Source organism: Bos grunniens, chromosome X (assembly GCF_055505025.1).
Source record: "Bos grunniens cultivar Pamir isolate PY7600 chromosome X, Bosgru_T2T1.0, whole genome shotgun sequence".
NCBI classification, from domain to species: domain Eukaryota; kingdom Metazoa; phylum Chordata; class Mammalia; order Artiodactyla; family Bovidae; genus Bos; species Bos grunniens.
Window position 1 is genome coordinate 15,387,434 of NC_141194.1, and position 19,066 is coordinate 15,406,499.

Consider the following 19,066-nt stretch of genomic DNA (forward strand, 5'->3'; position numbering starts at 1 on the left):
CTGTAGTGTCTAGGCCTTGCTGCTGCTGCTAAGTCGCTTCAGTTGTGTCCAACTCTGTGTGACCCCTGGGATTCTCCAGGCAAGAACACTGAAGCGAGTTGCCATTTCCTTCTCCAATACATGAAAGTGAAAAGTGAAAGTGAAGTTGCTCAGTTGTGTCCGACTCCCAGCGACCCCATGGACTGCAGCCCACCAGGCCCCTCCAACCATGGGATTTTCCAGGCAAGAGTACTGGAGTGGGGTTCCATCACCTTCTCTGATCTAGGCCTTGGGGGGGGGACTCTAAACCCTGTTTAAGGAAAAAAAAAAAAGCCAACAGGGATTTGCTGTATGGCTCAGGAAACTCAAACAGGGGCTCTGTATCAACCTAGAGGGGTGGGATGGGGAGGGAGATGGGAGGGAGGTTCAAAACGGAGGGGATATATGTATACCTATGGCTGATTCATGTTGAGGTTTGACAGAAAACAGCAAAATTATGTAAAGCAATTATCTTTCAATAAAAAATAAAATTTTTAAAAGTGGGAACACATGTATACCCATGGCAGATTCATGTTGATGTATGGCAAAACCAATACAATATTGTAAAGTAATTAGCCTCTAATTAAAGTAAATTTAAATTAAAAAAATAAAATGAAAGTGAGAAAAGATAGCATGTGGAAAATATTACTTAGCAGAATATTCAAGACACACTATCGAAAATGAATGTTTATTAAAAATTGGGATGAGGGAAGACTTTACAAGCTTAAAACAGTGAAAAACTCAAAGATATTTTTATAAGAAAAATGTTTCCTGGACTTAATTGTATAAAATGTAAATGGTTGAATAGCTAAATGCATCATAATCAGCTGAAAAGTAAACAATGAAACAGGAACATGTTTTCAGAAATGAAACAGGTTAATAGTTTTAATAAAGAGTTCATATAAATCTCTGAGAAAAATATTAGTACAAAGATAGATAATTCAGAAGGAAGGAAACTGAATCAATCCAAATCAAAGAAAGAAGAAATGAAATAGCTGGCTTCTGTCACATTAACCATTAAAAAAAGATCCCATGAAGATCAGTGGTGGAAATATAAATTGGTATCTTATTATCTGGACATTCTAGCACAAGCTCTCTGGAGATTTTACAATGTTCATGCCTTTTGAAATAGTAACTCCACTTCTGGGAATCAAGCCTGAAGACAGAATCAGAACTGCCAGGCCAAGATTTATGAAAGAAGTTATTCTGGAAATTATTTTTTATGATAAGAGTTTTGAGAGAGACAGAATGTTAAATGATGGTGGAAAAATTTTAGAAATGTATGTTATATCCATAAGACAACATTCTGACTCATTAAAATTGTATTTGAGAAGTTGTTATTGAAATAAAGAAATGATGTATGTTATGTTAACTTTTAAAAAAGAAGTATGCCATATTCCATATACTGTATACTAAATTGCATACATGGTACCATCTCAACTAAATCAATAGTATTTGCCTTTGAGCAATGGGATTATAAGGTGTTTTTTCCCCCTTCTTCAGAATACTTTCTCAACTTTCCACATTGAACATAGGTTATGAGAAAAAAAAATCTGAGTAGTTCTTCAATAAATGTTGGGAAAACTAGACATTGACATGCCAAAGAATGAAACTGTACCCATATCTTATACCACTTACAAACATTAACTTGAAATGGATTAAAGACTTAAATATAAGGCTTGAAACTGTTGCAGAAACCAGTACTCAAGAAACCAAGCACCACGCTCGGAGAGTTGGAGAACTCAGGTTTGTTATGCAGGCGGGCCCAGAGGAATTAACACCTGAAACAAAGGGATTACAGAGTTTTTATAAACAGACTGTAGTGGGCAACACTAGCTGTTAATAGGCTGGTTTAAACTGAGGGATTTCATTCTCAGGAACAGCAGTCAAGACGGGGAGGGGGATGTCTGGCCTGGAGAGGCATGATTAAGCAGGTTTGCAGGGCTGAGTGATGCAAAGAGCAGGACAAGGGTGAGTAGGATAAACTCTAGTTCCTAGTATTTCAAGTCCCCACTTTCTGAGACTACGTGACCTACATGATCTAGACTTTGCAAGGGGCAAGCCAAGTTACAGAAGCAGGAGAAGGATGTTATGTAAAATTTTAACTTTCCCTCTTCAAAACCATAAAACTCCTAGAAGAAAACAGGGGAAAATCTCCTTGACATGTGTCTTGATAATAACTTTTTGGATATAACACTAAAAGCATAAGCAACAAAAGCAAAAAGAAACATTGACAAAAAAAATTTTTTTAAAGTACATTGAATACAAAGCTTCTCTACAGCAGAGGAAACAATCAACAAAAGGAAAAGTCAACCTATGGAATGGAGAGAACATTTGCAAATCATATATCTGATAAGGGGTTAATATCCAAAATATGTAAGGACCTCATACAATTCAATAGCATAAAACCAAAATAATCTAATATAAAAATCGGCCAAGGTCATGAATAGGCATTTTTCCAAAGAGTATATACAAATGGCCTCTCAGGTACACGAAAAGTATGTACTAAACATCATGGAAATGCAAATCAAAACCACAATCTGGTATCATCTCACGCAGGATGGTTATTATCAAAGAGACATGAGGAAACAGTGTTGGGAAGGATGTAAAGAAAATGTAGCCTTTGTGCACTGTTGGTAGAGATATAAATTGGTTCAGTCAGTATGGGAAACAATATGCAGGTTCCTCAAAAAAATTAAAAATAGAACTACGCTATGAGATCAAACCAGTCAATACTAAAGGAAATCAGTCCTGAATATTCATTGGAGAGACTGATGCTGAAGCTGAAACCCCAATACTTTGGCCACCTGATGCAAAGAACTGACTCATTGGAAAACACCCTGATGCTGGGAAAGATTGAAGGCAGGAGGAGAAGGGGGAGACAGAGGATGAGATGGTTGGATGGCATCACTGACTCGATGGACATGAGCTTGAGTAAACTCCGGGAGTTGGTGATGGACAGGGAAGCCTGGCATGCTGCAGTCCATGGGGTCACAAAGAGTTGGATACAACTGAGTGACTAACCTGAATGATCCAGGAGTCCCACTTCTGGATTTATACATACAAAGGAAATTAAATCACTCTCTTGAAGATATATGTTCACCCCCATGTTCACTGCAGCATTGTAATTCACAACAAATAGAGATGGAAATAACCTAAGTGTCCATCCACAGATAAGTGGAGACAGAAGATGTGGTATACACAATGCTGCTAAGTCACTTCAGTCGTGTCCGACTCTGTGCGACCCCATAGATGGCAGCCCACCAGGCTCCCCCGTTCCTGGGATTCTCCAAGTAAGAACACTGGAGTGGGTTGCCATTTCCTTCTCCAATGCATGAAAGTGAAAAGTGAGGGTGAAATCGCTTGGTCCTGTCTGACTCTTAGCGACCCCATGGACTGCAGCCTACCAGGCTCCTCCATCCATAGGATTTTCCAGGCAAGAGTACTGGAGTGGGGTTGCCATTGCCTTCTCCAGGTATACACAATACTTAGCCATAAAAGAGTAGGAAATCCTGCCATTTGTGACAACCTTGACAGCACTACGCTAAGTGAAATAAGTCAGATAAAGACAAATACTGTGTCATCTTACATGTAGAATCTAACAAAAAAGCTGACTGCAGAGAAACAGAGAGCAGAATGGTGGTTTCCAGGAGCTTTTAGGAGAGGGGTGGCAGGAGGAGAAATAGGGAGACATACAGCATGCTGACTATAGTTAACAATACTATATTATATACTAGAAAGTTGCTAGAAGAGTAAAGCTTAAATGTTTCTCACCACAAACAAACATACACACACAAAAGTTAAGTGTGAGGTGATAGGTGTGTTAATTAACCTTACTGTGGTAATCATTTTACAATATCTACATGTACAAAATCACATTGTACACCTTAAACTGGGGTCCCCAATCCCCAGCATCTAATGCCTGAAGGTATGAGGTGGAACTGATGTAATAATAATAGAAATCAAGTACACAATAAATGTATGTGTTTGAATCATCCTGAAACCATCTCCCCACCCCCACTCTGGTCCATTGAAAATTTGTTTTCCATGAAACCCATCCCTGGTGCCAAAAAGGTTGGGGACTGCTGCCCTAAACACATACAAGGCTACAGGTCAATTATAGCTCAATAAAACTGAGGTGTGCAGGAGAGAAAGATGCAAAAAGTGCAATAAAACAAGCTTTATATTATTAAAGAGATTTTTCAGAAAAGCAAAAATTATGAGTAGAAACAAATCATTCTCATTCTGTGAAATCCTTTGTTCTAGCCCTGTTTTATTAATCAGGATTCTTGGCGCACAAACTGCCACTGGTAACCTGGAGCAAAAGTTAATTAGTTGCAAGGTTTTTTTAGACAAAAATGTTTAGCACCAGAGTGCTGTGATAAATGACCTTTCACTGGTCTTCATATTCTTATATCACTCAGGATTCAAACACTTAGGAGAGGGCGTCCCATGGTCTAGCCTATAAGTTATAGTAAAATATGCTAACACTACAACATTCCTTAAACTTTTAGCTTCTAACTATTCTTAATTACTCCTAAACCCTAAATTCAACAAACTTCTTTTCCCATAAATATTTCCCTCATAAACAGGTCTCAGATAACAATCCTTCCCATGGCCTCAAGCTGCAGCCTATGTGCTCATCCTGGAACATTCTTTATAAAGATCTTTGAACAGATGTCAATGGTAACTATATAAATTATTTTCTGGGCACAACTGCAGAAGGCTTTGTGCTTTCTCATGCTTCTCTCAAGAACAATAATCACCTTAACATTCTTTCCAGCCAACTCAACCGAAGAAAGGAAAGAACAAGTCGGAATCACAAGACCTAACTCCTTCATCCCGGGACCGTGCCTGCGGGATGAGGAGAGGGGGTTGGGGCCATTTTGTCAGTAATGCCTAATGCAGCTCCCGACAGTTACCCAAACAGGAATTGAACCAAAGCCTCCCTGCATTGGAAGGCAGAGTCTTAACCACTGGACCACCGGGTAAGTCCTGATAACTTTGCTTCTGAAGTATCTGCTCCATCATTCCTCTCTTATTCATTTATCTCCCTGAAATTAAGCTTCTCTCCTTCCATTCCCAACATTCTCACTCAAGTCACCAATGGAGCTAGCTATCAGAAACCCATTCCCATGGATGTTTCCCAGGCCTTATCTTTCTAGATAATCTGAGTTCCCCTAAAAGTAGAACCTGAGGCAAGAATTCGAGTGTAAGTGGTTTGTTTGCAAGGAGATCCCAGGAAATACAGGTAAAGGAGTGAAGAAGTGAGAAGGCAAGGGAAGAAAGTCAACACAGAGTGTGTTATTAAACAAGTCAGTGTGGTGTGCAACCAGAACTGAATCCTCTTCCAGGGAACTCTGGGAAGTGGTGTAGAATCTGAATCTCAGAGTTACATTGCTCAAGGGGCAAGGTAGCTGAAATAGTTGTACACCAGCTTCTGGCAACCATCAGCTGATGGCTATTTGAGGGGAAGTGGTATACCTTAATTCCCTGGCACTTCCGGCCCTCCATGTCGATGGACAGAGCAGGTTCTGGAAACCAGAGAAAGTCCAGAATCAAAGAGATGCAGGTTCTGGAAGTTGGAAATCTGGCTGCCTACACTGATAAGAGCTGAGGAAATGCAGGCTTGACACTGACAGCATTTATTAGATATTTCTACGTGTTGTTTCACATTGCTGATGACCCCTCTTGAAACTCCTCCTTCACTTGGATACTGGAATACACCACCCCACTCCTTTTCTTCCCTTTTCTCTTGTCACTTCCTCCCTTTCTTCTTCATAGATTACTTGGCCTTTTTTCCTATGCTTAGATGCTGGTAACAAGCCAACTGTTGTCTTCTCATCCCACACAATTTCCTCATTGACCTCAACGTATCCTTGCTATGAAGCCCATCTGTAGACTGACTGGTCTAGATGAATATTTCTGGCCCTGCTCTTTTGTGGAGTCCACATCCTGGAGCTTAAAAATATATCCACTCTGATCTCCCATGAGCACCTTAACCCCAATGGGTCCAAAACTCACCTCTCCAAATCTGATCATCTCTCTAAATCTCTCTCTCCCCTGAGTGCCCTCGCTCAAAATAGCAGCACCGTCTATCCAGTTCCCAACCCACAGACCCGGGACCATCTTTCCTTCGCTCTTCCCTCTCCTCACCCCTGATGCCTAATTGATCACAAAGTCTTAGCTATCCTAACTTCTAATCTTCTCTTTTCTGTGCTCTCTACCTTTAAGCACCACAGTCTAGGTATAGAAGGGACTTCCAGCTCTCTCCCCAACATTCTGTTGGCTCATTTGGTCTCATTGCAGCCCCTGAATCTTTGTTGACTTCATTCCTGCCTCTTTGGTTTGGAAAGACCTTAGCTTCCCTGGCTCACCTCAAAGTGTTTGCTGTAGCCTTTGAGTTGAACTTATCCTGCAGATCTTCCCAGTCTTGATAGAATTCTGAATTCGTTGGGATAAAGTTTGGTTTGGGTGGACTCCAGGAGCTGGTGATGGACAGGGAGGCCTGGTGTGGTGTGGTTCATGGGGTTGCAAAGAGTTGGACTGAGTGACTGAACTGAACTGAACTGAACTTTGGTTGTAAGTTATCAAAATCCAGAATAATTGGGCCTTAAATAAGCTGGAAGTGTATTCATTTCTTATATTAAAAAAAAAAAATCTCCAAAGGAAAGGAAATCAGTCCAGGGCTAGTGTGATTCCCACCCCTACTCCCCCAACAATAGTGTTTCAGTTTCTGCTTCTGAGGGAACCCAAATGAAAACAAAAGGATAAAAACTCACTTGGAGCATTTGATTGAGATATGCAGGTGACACCAACCTTATGGGAGAAAGCGAAGAAGAACTAAAGAGCCTCTTGATGAAAGTGAAAGAGGACAGTGAAAAAGATGGCTTAAAACTCAACACTCAGAAAACTAAGATGATGGCATCGAGTCCCATTACTTCATGGCAAATAGATGGGGAAACAATGGAAACTGTTGAGAGACTTTATTTTGGGGGGCTCCAAAATCACTGCAGATGGTGACTGCCGCCATGAAATTAAAAGATGCTTGCTCCTTGGAAGAAAAGCTATGACCAACCTACACAGCAACCTGAAAAGCAGAGACATTACTTTGCCAACAAATGTCTGTCTAGTCAAAGCTATGGTTTTTCCAGTAGTCATGTATGGATGTGAGAATTGGACCATAAAAAAGCTGAGTGCCAAAGAATTGACACTTTTGAACTGTGGTGTTGGAGAAGACTCTTGAAAGTCCCTTGGACTGCAAGATCCAAGCAGTCCATCCTAAGGAAATCAGTCCTGAATATTCATTGGAAGGACTGATGCTGAAGCTGAAGCTCCAATAATTTGGCCACCTGATGCAAAGAACTGACTCATTGGAAAAGACCCTGATGCTGGGAAAGATTGATGGTAGGAGGAGAAGGGGACAACAGAGGATGAGATGGTTGGATAGCATCTCTAACTCAATGGATATGAGTTTGAGTAAGCTCCAGGAGTTGGTGATGGACAGGAAAGCCTGGCGTTCTGCAGTCCGTGGGGTTACAGAGTTGGACATGACTGACTGACTAAACTGAACTGAAGAATTCCCCTGAGCACAGTGCTTTAACGGCTTGGTAAAATTTCAGGTGTACATAAAACTGGGGGTAGAAGACCTGCGAAGTTTCTTGGTGAGCTACTTCTCCATGTGGAACTACTAGATGACACTGCTATGAAGCAGCCTAGAAAGAGCTCTGTTCTGAGAAGAATCAGTATGTGACTTCCTTCTGGGGTTCCCTGGGACACCCCTGCCCACAATTCTTCCTAATACCACCACCACCCGATTCTAACTTCTCAGCATCTTTCCTCCCCACTTCCTCTCAGGCCAACTTCATTCCGGAGCCCAGCTCACTGGTTTTCCCAGGGTCGTATCCCACCCAATCTTGGCCATAGTCCAAAACTCACCCATTATCCAGGGGAGGTGTCACTCAGCTGTCAGGATCAGGAGAGTTGATAGCTGAAGCACTTGAGGTGTTAAGAGTTGAGAATAGCTTGCTGAATCAACTCCTCCCAAGGAATATTTACTTTTTAACAGGAACAGTCTTGAGTCAGTGTTTTTTCACCCCTTGGCTCAAAGACAGTGATTATCAGAACAGCATCCTAGGGTAGAAGGTTGAGGCTACTTATGGCCCCAGGCTACCAGGGCAGAAATTCTGACTGCTCCAAGAGCCCCACCCTTTGCCTTAGGTCCTATGACTGCTCCAAGGGCTGAGAGGGTCTCTATTTCAACTGCACCTGCAATCCACACCTGCACACTGGTAGAGAAACCACTTTACAGGCTTGGGGAAGGGATAACGCCAGCCTGTTGCCCAGGTGCGGGTGCCAAGGAAAGGTTGAGAAACACTGCCTAAAATAGATAATCGTGTTTTTTTCTTGTTGGACTCACTGCATGGCCTGTGGGATCTTAGTTTCGCAACCAATGATCAAACCTGAAACCTCTGCAAAAGAAGCGCAAAGTCTTAACCACTGGACTGCCAGGGAGGTTCCCAAAACGTGTTTTGTTGTTGGGAAAATTTCCAAATTGCATAAAAGCAGAGACTACAAGTAACTACTCTGGACTTATCCAGATCCAACCACTGCCTTGCCATTCTTGTTTTATCAGGTACCCCCTACACTTCTTTTGAGAGGGTTCAAGTTTTCTGTAAAGCAAATCTGAGTTATTATGTCCTTTTTACTTTAATATGCTTCTCAAAAGGAAGGACAGAAGGAAGGAAAGTGTTTTCCTTTGTTTTCCTCATATGACCACAGTGCTATTATTACAGTTAAGAAAATAATGAACAATTCATAAATACCACCTATCACTTAGTCCATGTTTAAATTTTGAGACAATTTGGAAAACTGAGGAATACTTTTTAAATAGTGGGACTTTTTTTTTTTATTTTTACATCAGAGCTGACATAGTTACAGGAATAAATTAGGGGAGCAGAGATGGTACCCTCTTAGACCCTCTCCAAATATCCAATTGATTCAAACTAAGGTGGTGGAATCTTGTTGAGCTGAAAAAGCAAAATTTCTACTCCTTCAGTCCAGTAAAAGTGCTCTTCCCAGTTCAGCCCTGTGCTCCTATTCACAAGATTTTGTAAGGCACTGGAAGGTTGCTTCTACCCACCTCCAAGGGCTCATATTAGTCTCCCTCTAAAACGTGGTGAATAAGAGACTTCATGTACATTCTAAGGGGGAACATTATGGTGTCCACTTGTTTATATCAAAGGTTGTGAGAAAAAATGATGAGGTTTTGTACATTTGTACATGAGCCATCAATTGTTCATTAACTTTCTAAATGACCAGTCACAATCTACTGAATTTGGAAGAACTGCCAAAGATGAAACAGCTTTTCCTGCTCAACTGGAACTAAGGGAAAGTGGTTTGGGACACAGAGTGACAAGTCAGGGAAAGATAAAAATCACTGCAACTCTTAGCAGCTTGCCTAGAAAAGAGCTGGGTTTAATTTTATCTAGTAGAGCTTCTCCTTGCTCAAAATGAGTGTTTTCTCATTAAAAGTAACATTTAACAATTTTTCCTAAGTTCTGGCTCTATTCTCAGGACTCACTATTTGAGCTCAAGTCACCCTCACAACCCTCTTAAGTTGATGTAATTATTCTTCTGACTTTTACTAATGAGGAAAGAAACAGAAGTGCAGGGAAGTTAAAAGGATACACTGCACAAGATTACACAGCCAGTTAGAATTGGAAGAGGTAGGGCTTGACCCCAGGGCCTCCATCTTCAGCCTGCATTCATCACCGCTCTGTGATACATACCACCTCGGGATGAAATGCTATGTTCTGTAGTCCACATGGGCTCATCTGATATCATTCCTTCCATTGCTTAACTCTCCCATTTGGAGACGTCCAAAAACGTCTCCCATTGTCCTACTTACTCTCTGCTGACTCTCCTGTTTTTCCTAATAAAGTTGTGAGCTCCTTGAAACCAAGGGCTGCTATGTCCCCCAACAGTGCTCAGTAAATGGCAGGCATTCATTAAATGTATGTAACAGGACCGGGACTCAATCCCAGTGCAAAATTTAAGAGGCCAATACGATGAATGATGGTTTAATGAAATGTTTATTGAAAACTCAGGGACTCCCCTGGTGATCCAGTGGTTAGGACTCTACCCTTCCACTTCCAGGGGGCACAAGTTTGGCCCCTGGTCAGGGAACTAAGATCCCCTGAGCTGTGCACCACGGCAAAAAAAAAAAAAAAAAAAAAAAAAAAACGAAGGAAAGAAAAATAAAAATCCGGATAAGTTACAGTGCCATGCTAAACCACACCAGTCAGAGGCCAAAGGAAAAATCAGCAATGGTGACCCCATCTTTAAAATGCTGATATTTTGGTCATAATACATCTTTTGTCTTAACTTTGATTTCTTTAAAATACTGCATTGAAATATTACTTTTCTTGATTATTGAGGTTTTTTGGCAACCCCACCCAACCTGCCTCAAATTTTTCTCCCAAGGTGAGCACTTCACTTGCCTCATCCTAGTTTAGGTCCTGGGTATAACTGAATAAACGGTTGACTTCACACTCCAGTATCTACATTTGACAGTAGGGGAAACTGAAATCAAGGTGCAGAGAAGTAGAACACTTTATTCAAGGCCACACAACTAAGTGGTGTCAGATTTTGGAGCTTCTGGTATCTCAAACTTAGTATCTTAAAAAAGGAATTTATGCTTTAGCTAACAATGATGAATAACACAAATAAATTAAATTCACAGGTAGGACAAAAATGTGGGCCAATGGTTTTAGAGGTTGCACTAAACTATGCATGATCAGCTACTTATATATGATAATACTGAAAAAACATGCCTCTATTGCCATCATTTTAAAAGGTTTTATAATAATTAATTCAGCAAACATTTATTCAGTACTTACCATGGAGCTTTTCCTCTGTTATTTACTTAAATTTTATATTTAATTTTTTTGTTGACGTGCAGTTGATTTACAATATTGTGCCAATCTCTGCTTTACAACAAAGTGACTCAGTTATATACATATAGACATTCTTTTCTATATTCTTTTCCATTATGGTTTAACACAGGGTAAATATTGAATATAGTTCCCTGTGCTATACAGTAGGACTTTGTTGTTTCTTTTTTATTTAATAGAACTCACAGTAGGCCATAAGATGACCTCAAAACATAGGCAATCAATTAATTTGTTAGATTAGCCTCTGGATAAACTAGCATTAAATGAAATGAATATGTTTTCAAGGCAGAGTCTACTGTCTGTGCCACCAGGGAAGCCCATATATATACACATAGATATATACATATATATATACACCTATATATGAACACATGTTCTTGAATCTTAACCAATGGACCACCAGGGAATTCTATAGTTGCTACTTTGTGTTTTTTTTTTAGTTCTATTTTTTCCACTTTTTTAAAATCACACTTTATTTTGTATTGGAGTATAGGTACTTAACAATGTTGTGATAGTTTCAGGTGGACAGCAAAGGGTAGTTGCTATTTTCAATGAGTAATGGAAAAGACAAAAACAGGAACATATGTTAAAAGAAAAACGAGGCATTGCTTCTAGGAAATTCTTTGTGTTTGTTCGAGTCATCTAAGGTTGCTTATCTCAGTCATTTCAAGCAGGTTTTTAATGAGCTATTGACCAACACTCCTAAAAAGCCCCTCAAAAAGCATGTCGTGCTATCAATGACTCATCATTAAACAAACATTCACTGAGCACCTACCGTGTACCAGGTTGTGTGTTAGATGCTGGGGATACAGAGATGTGGAGTCAATGCCTGCTTTGAAGCATGGTGTAAGTGGGAGAAGGTCAACAGGCAAGAGTTCCAAGGTCTGTCAAGAGGATTCTTGGAAGACCTCTCAGAAGGGCCAGGAGCATGCCAGTTTGCAGCTGGGGTGTTTGAAAGTACCCAATAGATAACTCTGGCCAACCTGAAATGTGAATAACTTACAAAGATAAAACGAAGGAAGTTGGCAGGTAGAGAGAAAAATGTTAACTTCACCCTTGATACAGCTGATACTGGAGAACGTAGTGGCTCAGGTGGTAAAGAATCTGCCTGCAATGCAGGAGACCTGGGTTGGATCCCTGGCTTGGGAAGATCCCTGGGAGAAAGAAATGGCAACCCACTCCAATACTCTTGCCTGGAGAATTTCATGGATAGACGAGGACAGGCTGCAGTCCATGGAATCGCAAAGAGTCGGGAGACAACTGTGCGACTTTCATTTTTTTTCACTTTCATATGCCAACAAGGGAGCTTCCCAATCAGAATTGGACTGATCCATCCACCCAGCATCCAGGGACAGAGCCTGCCCCTGGAGCACTGGAAGACAATGGTGGCTCACTGGGGCAGCTTGTACTCAGAAAGTTAGGGTTTAGACAATACATGCCCACATATTGTATGTATGGTGTAAACAGTGTGGTATAAATGTGTAAACATGTATGAATGAACTTTATCCTTAAAGCTCATCCTTAGATTAATTAATCCTTAGATTAATCCTTAGAGGTGGTTAGTTAGCATTTGAACCCACATTCCAGAGAAGTTTAAGCACTACAAATGTCATTATCTAAATCTATACCCAGAGGATGTTGATAAAGATGTTAGAGATAATTTTTCATTGCCAAAATGACTTGTATTTGATATGTATATATATATATATATATGTGTGTGTGTGTGTGTGTGTATATATATATATATATATATATATATATATATATCATGCTAGAAAGATTATACTGGCCTAACAGTCCTCACAGAAGTAAGGGAGCTCTCATGGGTCTCTTCTCTAAGAGACTCATTCATTAGGGTTTTACCCTAATGACCTAATCACCTCTCAAAGGTCCCACCTTCTACTACCATCACCTTGGGAGTTAGGTTTCAATACACAAATTTTGAGGGGACATAGTAGGGACAGAGGTTTATAGTGTCATCTCTAGTTTCAACAGGTGAGCACAATTCACAGACAAGTATTCAGTCTATAAATATTTGTTGGGCCATTAATATATCAATAGCAAATATACAGTAGTAACCCTAGGTGGTAGATGGTATTTCCAAAGATAACCACCAGTTTTCCAAGGGTAAAATTTTTTGCTGTATGCTATGTATATAGTGCCCAGAAACCAGGAGTCCCTTAAATATGTTTCTGATGTTCAGTAGATGATTAACCTCTACATACACATTGCATTTGAGAAGGGAATGGCAACCCACTCCAAGACTCTTGTCTGGAGAATCCCATAAACCCAATGCCTGGCATGTGGTAGTTTCTCAATAAATACCTACTGAATAAATAAAGGCATAAATCTAGAAGAAGCACAATACCCCTCTGTGTTAGCTATCCATTGCTGCATAGCAAATCACTCCAGACATCAGCATCTTAAAACAATGATCATTTATCTCACAGTTTCTGTGAGCGAAAAAGTCAGGAAGCAGCATGGGTGGGTGTTTCTGGCTCAAGGTCTCTCACAAGGTTGCAATCGAGGTGTCAGCTAGGACTACAGTCATTCAAAGCTTGATGAGGCAAGGAGACCCCCTTCCAAAAATACTCACGAGGTTGTTGGCCAGAGTTGCCAATTCTTTCTCATGTTGGCTTCCTCATAGGGCTGCTCACACAGGGCAGCCGGCCTGCTCTAGAGAAGATGATCATGATGATGCAGAAGAAAGGCCACATTGCCCTTTATGACCAAGTCTCCAGTCACCATCACTTGGGCCTTATTCTGTTCATTAGAACCAAGTCACTAAGTTCAGCCACCACTTCAGGGAAAAGGATTACAAAATATCAGAGGATCACTGGGGACCATCCTGGAGGGCTACGTACCACACCTTGAGAATTGTTAACGGGCTGCAAATAGCAGCCTCCAAATGCTCAGACAAATGTGTTCTTTGCTGTGAAAGTGGTTATAAATTGTTTATCAACCTTTCTCTCGTAGTTTTGTGAACAAGGTAACATGGTTACCTCTTTGCTTTTGAAATGCAAAGGGCACTTCAGCAGGTAAATGGACAGTGATAACAACTATTGCACTGCAAAGATTCCAGGTAGGTTCAGACGAATTGCTTTGAGAAAGTTTTGGTTCCCATCTTTTTTTAAATTAAAAAAAAAAAAATTTTTTTTGGCTGCACAGCATGCGGAACCTTAGTTCCCAGACCAAGGATTGAACCCACATCCCCTGTGCTGGAAGCACAGAGTCTTAACCACTGGAGTGCCACGGAAGTCCATGGGTTCCTATCTTTGAAGCACAGGATTGTTCTTTGACTAGAATGCAAGTTCAGTTTGTATTTCTCAAGCCCATCTTTACCAATTCAGCAAAGCTAGATAGACCAGTTTGAGCATTAAAAAGAAAAACTACTAATTCTGATAGCCCATTTTATTTAAACTCTTGGTCTAAGATGACCTGTAAAAACAAGCAAAGTATGAGGTTGCTGCAAATGTAATTGTGGTTTCAGACCACAAATTTTAAATCATTATAACTAGATTCAAACACATCTTTATGAATCAAAATAGAAACCATTACAATCAATGGATTTTTGCCAATGAGAAATAAGTTTGTTTGTTCCTGTAGCATAAAAATCTGTGCTTCACAAAAACAGAAATATAGACCAATGGAACAAGACAGGAGGTAAGAATATACAATGGGGCAAAGCCAACCTCTTCAGTAAGTGGTGATAGGAAAACTGGACAGCTACATGTAAAAGAATGAAATTAGAAAACTTCTTAACACCACACACAAAGAGAAACTCAAAATGTATTAAAGATCTGAATGTAAGACCAGGAACTATAAAACTCTTAGAGGAAAACACAGGCCGAACAGTCGATATCATAAATCAAAGCAAGATCCTCTATGACCCACCTCCTAGAGGAATGGAAATAAAAACAAATGTAAACAAGTGGGACCTGATTAAACTTAAAAGCTTTTGCACAGCAAATGAAACTATAAGAAAGGTGAAAAGACAACCCTCAGAACAGGAGAAAATAATAGCAAATAAAACAACTAACAAAGGATTAATTTCCAAAATATACAAGCAGCTCATACAACTCAATACCTGAAAAACAACCCAATTAAAAAGTGGGAAAAGGATCTAAACAGACATTTCTTCAAAGGAGACACACAGATGGCTAAGAAAGACATGAATAGATGCTCAATATTACTCATTATGAGAGAAATGCAAATCCAAACTACAATGAAGTATCACCTCACACCGGTCAGAATGGCCATCATCAAAATGTCTACACACAGGAGAGGGTGTGGATAAACACTTGCACTGTTGGTGGGAATGTAAGTTGATACAGTCATTATGGAAGCCAGTATGGAGATTCCTTAAAAAACTAGCAATAAAACCACCATATAACCCAATAATCGCACTGCTAGGTATATACCCTGAGGAAACCAAAATTGAAAAAGACACATGTACCTCAGCGTTCACTGCAGCACTATTTACAACAGCTAGGACATGGAAGCAACCTAGATGTCCATCGACAGATGAATGGATAAAGAAGTTGTGGTACATATACACAATGGAATATTACTCAGCCATAAAAAGGAACACATCTGAGTCAGTTCCAATGAGGTGGATGAACCTAGAGCCTATTATACAGAGTGAAGTCAGTCAGAAAGAGAAACATAAATACCATATATTAATGCATATATACGGAATCTAGAAAGATGGTACCACAGAATTTCTTTGCAGGGCAGCAATGGAGAAACAGACTCATGGACATGGGGAGAAGGCAGGAGATGGTGAGATATATGGTGAGAGTAACATGGAAACTTACATTACCATATGTAAAACAGATAGGCAAAGGGAGTTTGCTGTATATCTCAGGGATCTCAAACAGGGTCTCTGTACCAACCTAGAGGGGTGGGATTGGGAAGGAGATGAGAGGGAGGGTCAAGAGGGAGGGGACATATGTATACTTATGGCTGATTCATGTTGAGGTTTGAAAGAAAACAACAAATTCTGTAAAGCAATTATTCTTCAATTAAAAAATAAATTTTAAAAATCAATGAATAATTTTTAAAAAATCTGTGCTTCAGGATTTGATTAAATTCTTGGAAAGCATTTTCTGCCTCCTGCTGGTTGTGGAAGCCCTTCCCCCACAAAACGTTGTCAAGATGCTTGATGAAGTGGTGGGCGGTTGCCAAGAAGTCAGGTGAATATGGCGGATGAGGCAAAACTTTTGCACCAACCTAATATCACTATTATCAGGAATTTCTGATGGAAAGTGATTGGTGTTTGCCAAACAACAAAACATGTATTTGGTTCAGGGAAGGGTGGAAAAGTTTTTTTTTTCTCTTGGGTCCAAAACACACACACTTTCTGACACACACAAAAATCAAAGTAAAGAAAATTAAATGCTTTTTATTCATGAATTTGCCACACAGAGATATTGGGTGAGTTAGTCAGAGGCAAAAGTGGTCTCAGGTGAATTTTTTCTAGTGGGTAAACATACATAGCCATTTGGTGGGATGGAGATAGGGGCCTTCCGTCTATTTATAGCCCATAGTCTGCAGCCTCAGCCAGTGCCTGCACAAATGTGCTCAATGGAAAGTCTCTTTGTGCTGAATCCAAAGCTTCAAAAGAAGCAATTAAATGTTCATGAGAAGTAAACATGGAAAAGTGGAAAAAGCAATTTTCTCCTTACAGATCATTTGAATAAAACTCGGTATCAAAGATGACTGAAGAGAAACTTTCCCGATGACACTGTGGGTGTGAACATTTTCATAGAGATTTTCCCTAAAAACAGTTTTGCACAATAGCTGCCAAACCTGGCCCAGATGTTCCACATCAGTCTTCTGAGATGGTATCTTCACTGAGGTCAGCGAAACTCTAGCTGAATTGCCTTAAATCCTGTACCTCCAAGACCAAATGCAACTTAGGCCTTAGGAATTTTGTACCACCTTGGCCAGTTCTGTGTGGCTGGTAATCTTAGCCACAAAAAAAAAAAATAAAATGCTTTTAAGTCATTTCTATGTAACAATTAGATTAAAATTTGTCCTTTGAAGTCTGCTTCCAGTTGGCATTTTGCATATCACTTAAATTGAATCTCTGCTTTTGTGCTCATATGTTGGGCCACGTGGCCTATTAAAGGTTTTTTTTTTTTTTTTTTTTTAACCAAATTTCATTTTAGTATTGTTAAAACAGTAACACTAAAAAATGAGACTATGAGTATGTAGTGCCAAGTCAATCCAAATAGCAATTCTGATTTAGAATTGATGAAGTGTAAGATCCTAACGGTAGCTAGCTATTATAAACGTATGTTCTATGTCAAGACAAGCTCTCAGCTACAGAATTCTAAAAATCCTAAAACTCCATCTCCTAAGGTACCAGCAAAGAGGAAAGGGATTTTTAATCTGAGAGCAGAGTAGCAATGGAGTTGCTGGATACCAGGGGAGGAATCTGAGTCATCACAGCAGGAAAGTTAAAGGACAGTGCATTACACAGGGTTCTATGGCTTCAGAGAACACTAGTCTAAACTATATTTTTAAAACTTTCTTCCCCCAGTCCTAAAATTCATCCAGGAGAAAGAGGCTGGTTTAACTGCAAAGCAGAGAAAATTGATCAGCCTAGAGGGCTGGTCCTATTCGGAGAAGTCGAATGGCATCTTGCTGATGACCTCCCCATTCTCATTGACTATGGTGTCATAGGCCCAGCGGCGGTTGCAGCGGCAAATGGGCCCGCACTTGGTGGAGTTACACTTGGGGCATGGGTAGAAGCAACCCAGGCAGTCTTCATCAAGGCAGTCACACAGGTCAGCCTCATTGAAGGTGAGCCTGCCCTTTTTGTCATACTTGTTGCCTTCGCGTTTTACAGAAACAAACTCATTCTTCTTTGCCATTTGCCCTTTCTTTATCTGCTGCCTTATTTCAGGATTAAAGTTGGCTACCTGAGGCCCGGGATTTTGAAATGACAACCGTTTTAACTGCCGATCCAACCGTTTCTTTTGCTTCAGTTCCTTCTCACTTGGTTTCTCAGGAGAACTTTGACTTGCAGGTCTCTCTCGCATGGAACTGCTCTTTTCTGCTTGTTCACTCATTTCTGCTCACCTGGGGACACAAACAAAGTCAGCAACCATTTGTGGGAGCTCAGTCAACCATGAAGACGCTGGAGCTGGTAAAAGTCATTTCAGAATGGGCCTATTAAGTTTTTACTTCAAACCTGGCTTAAGTGGATAGGAGCAAGTTTATCAACACCAACAAATCTTTGGACAAAAGTGCTTTTATCAGATAGTATTTCCTCCTTTATTTAACCATCTCTTTTGTCTATCAAATGTTTAAATAACCATGTTTGTCTAGACTAGTACTTCTCAAACATTAATGTGCATATGAATCGTTTCATGATTATGATTATGATTAACTAGATTATGATTCAGTTAGGACTGGGGTGGGGCCAGAGAGTCTACCTTTCTAATGTATGCCCAGATTGTACTGATTGATATTGCTAATTCCAAACCTGCTTTGAGTCTCAAGGGCCTAGAGCTAAACCAATAGTGATCAGGGGCAAAAATTGCTTTGCTTTAATAGAAACCCAGTTATTCTTCTTCGGTGAGTGGCCCTAGGATAGAAAAACAACAGGTTTTTATGTAAAGAATCTCTTTCTCTCCACAGTCCTCCCCCCCACCGCCCCCACACAAGGCAAACTCTTGACTTTTCCTCCAGCTAAATTGGTTTGAACAAAGAAAATACTGTTTGAACCACTTCAGATCAATAAACGTAGTCCTTGTTTCTGAGTGTAGTAAGTCATGGAAATTGGATGGGCATTTTTAGCAATTGCCTTTTCTCTTTAAAACATCAGCACTTTAGCTGTGGTTTATTTATTTCGTTGGAAGTGACCTCCAGTTCTTCTCAGGAAACACTCTACAAGCTACTTTAAGGTAATTCATCATATTGAATTAGTGATTGATTTTTAAAAGGCTTTCTAAAGTCAGTACATTCTCAAGGACTTTCAGTGTCATTTCGTGTCTCTCCATGTCTCACTGTCTCCGTCTGTATGTCTCTTCCCTCACCACTGCCCCCATCCCTCTGTTTCTCTCCTAATTGGCCCATGTCCT

At 40.2% G+C, this 19,066-nt stretch overlaps 1 pseudogene across 1 annotated transcript; it reads right to left on the reverse strand.

Annotated features, from left to right (window-relative positions):
* Positions 1-16,361: 16,361 nt before the first annotated feature.
* Positions 16,362-18,094, reverse strand: LOC147339851 (ARL14 effector protein-like pseudogene; annotated as a pseudogene). The gene has a single exon (XR_015159396.1). The product of XR_015159396.1 is annotated as an ARL14 effector protein-like pseudogene (transcript).
* Between the last annotated feature and the right edge of the window lie 972 nt (positions 18,095-19,066).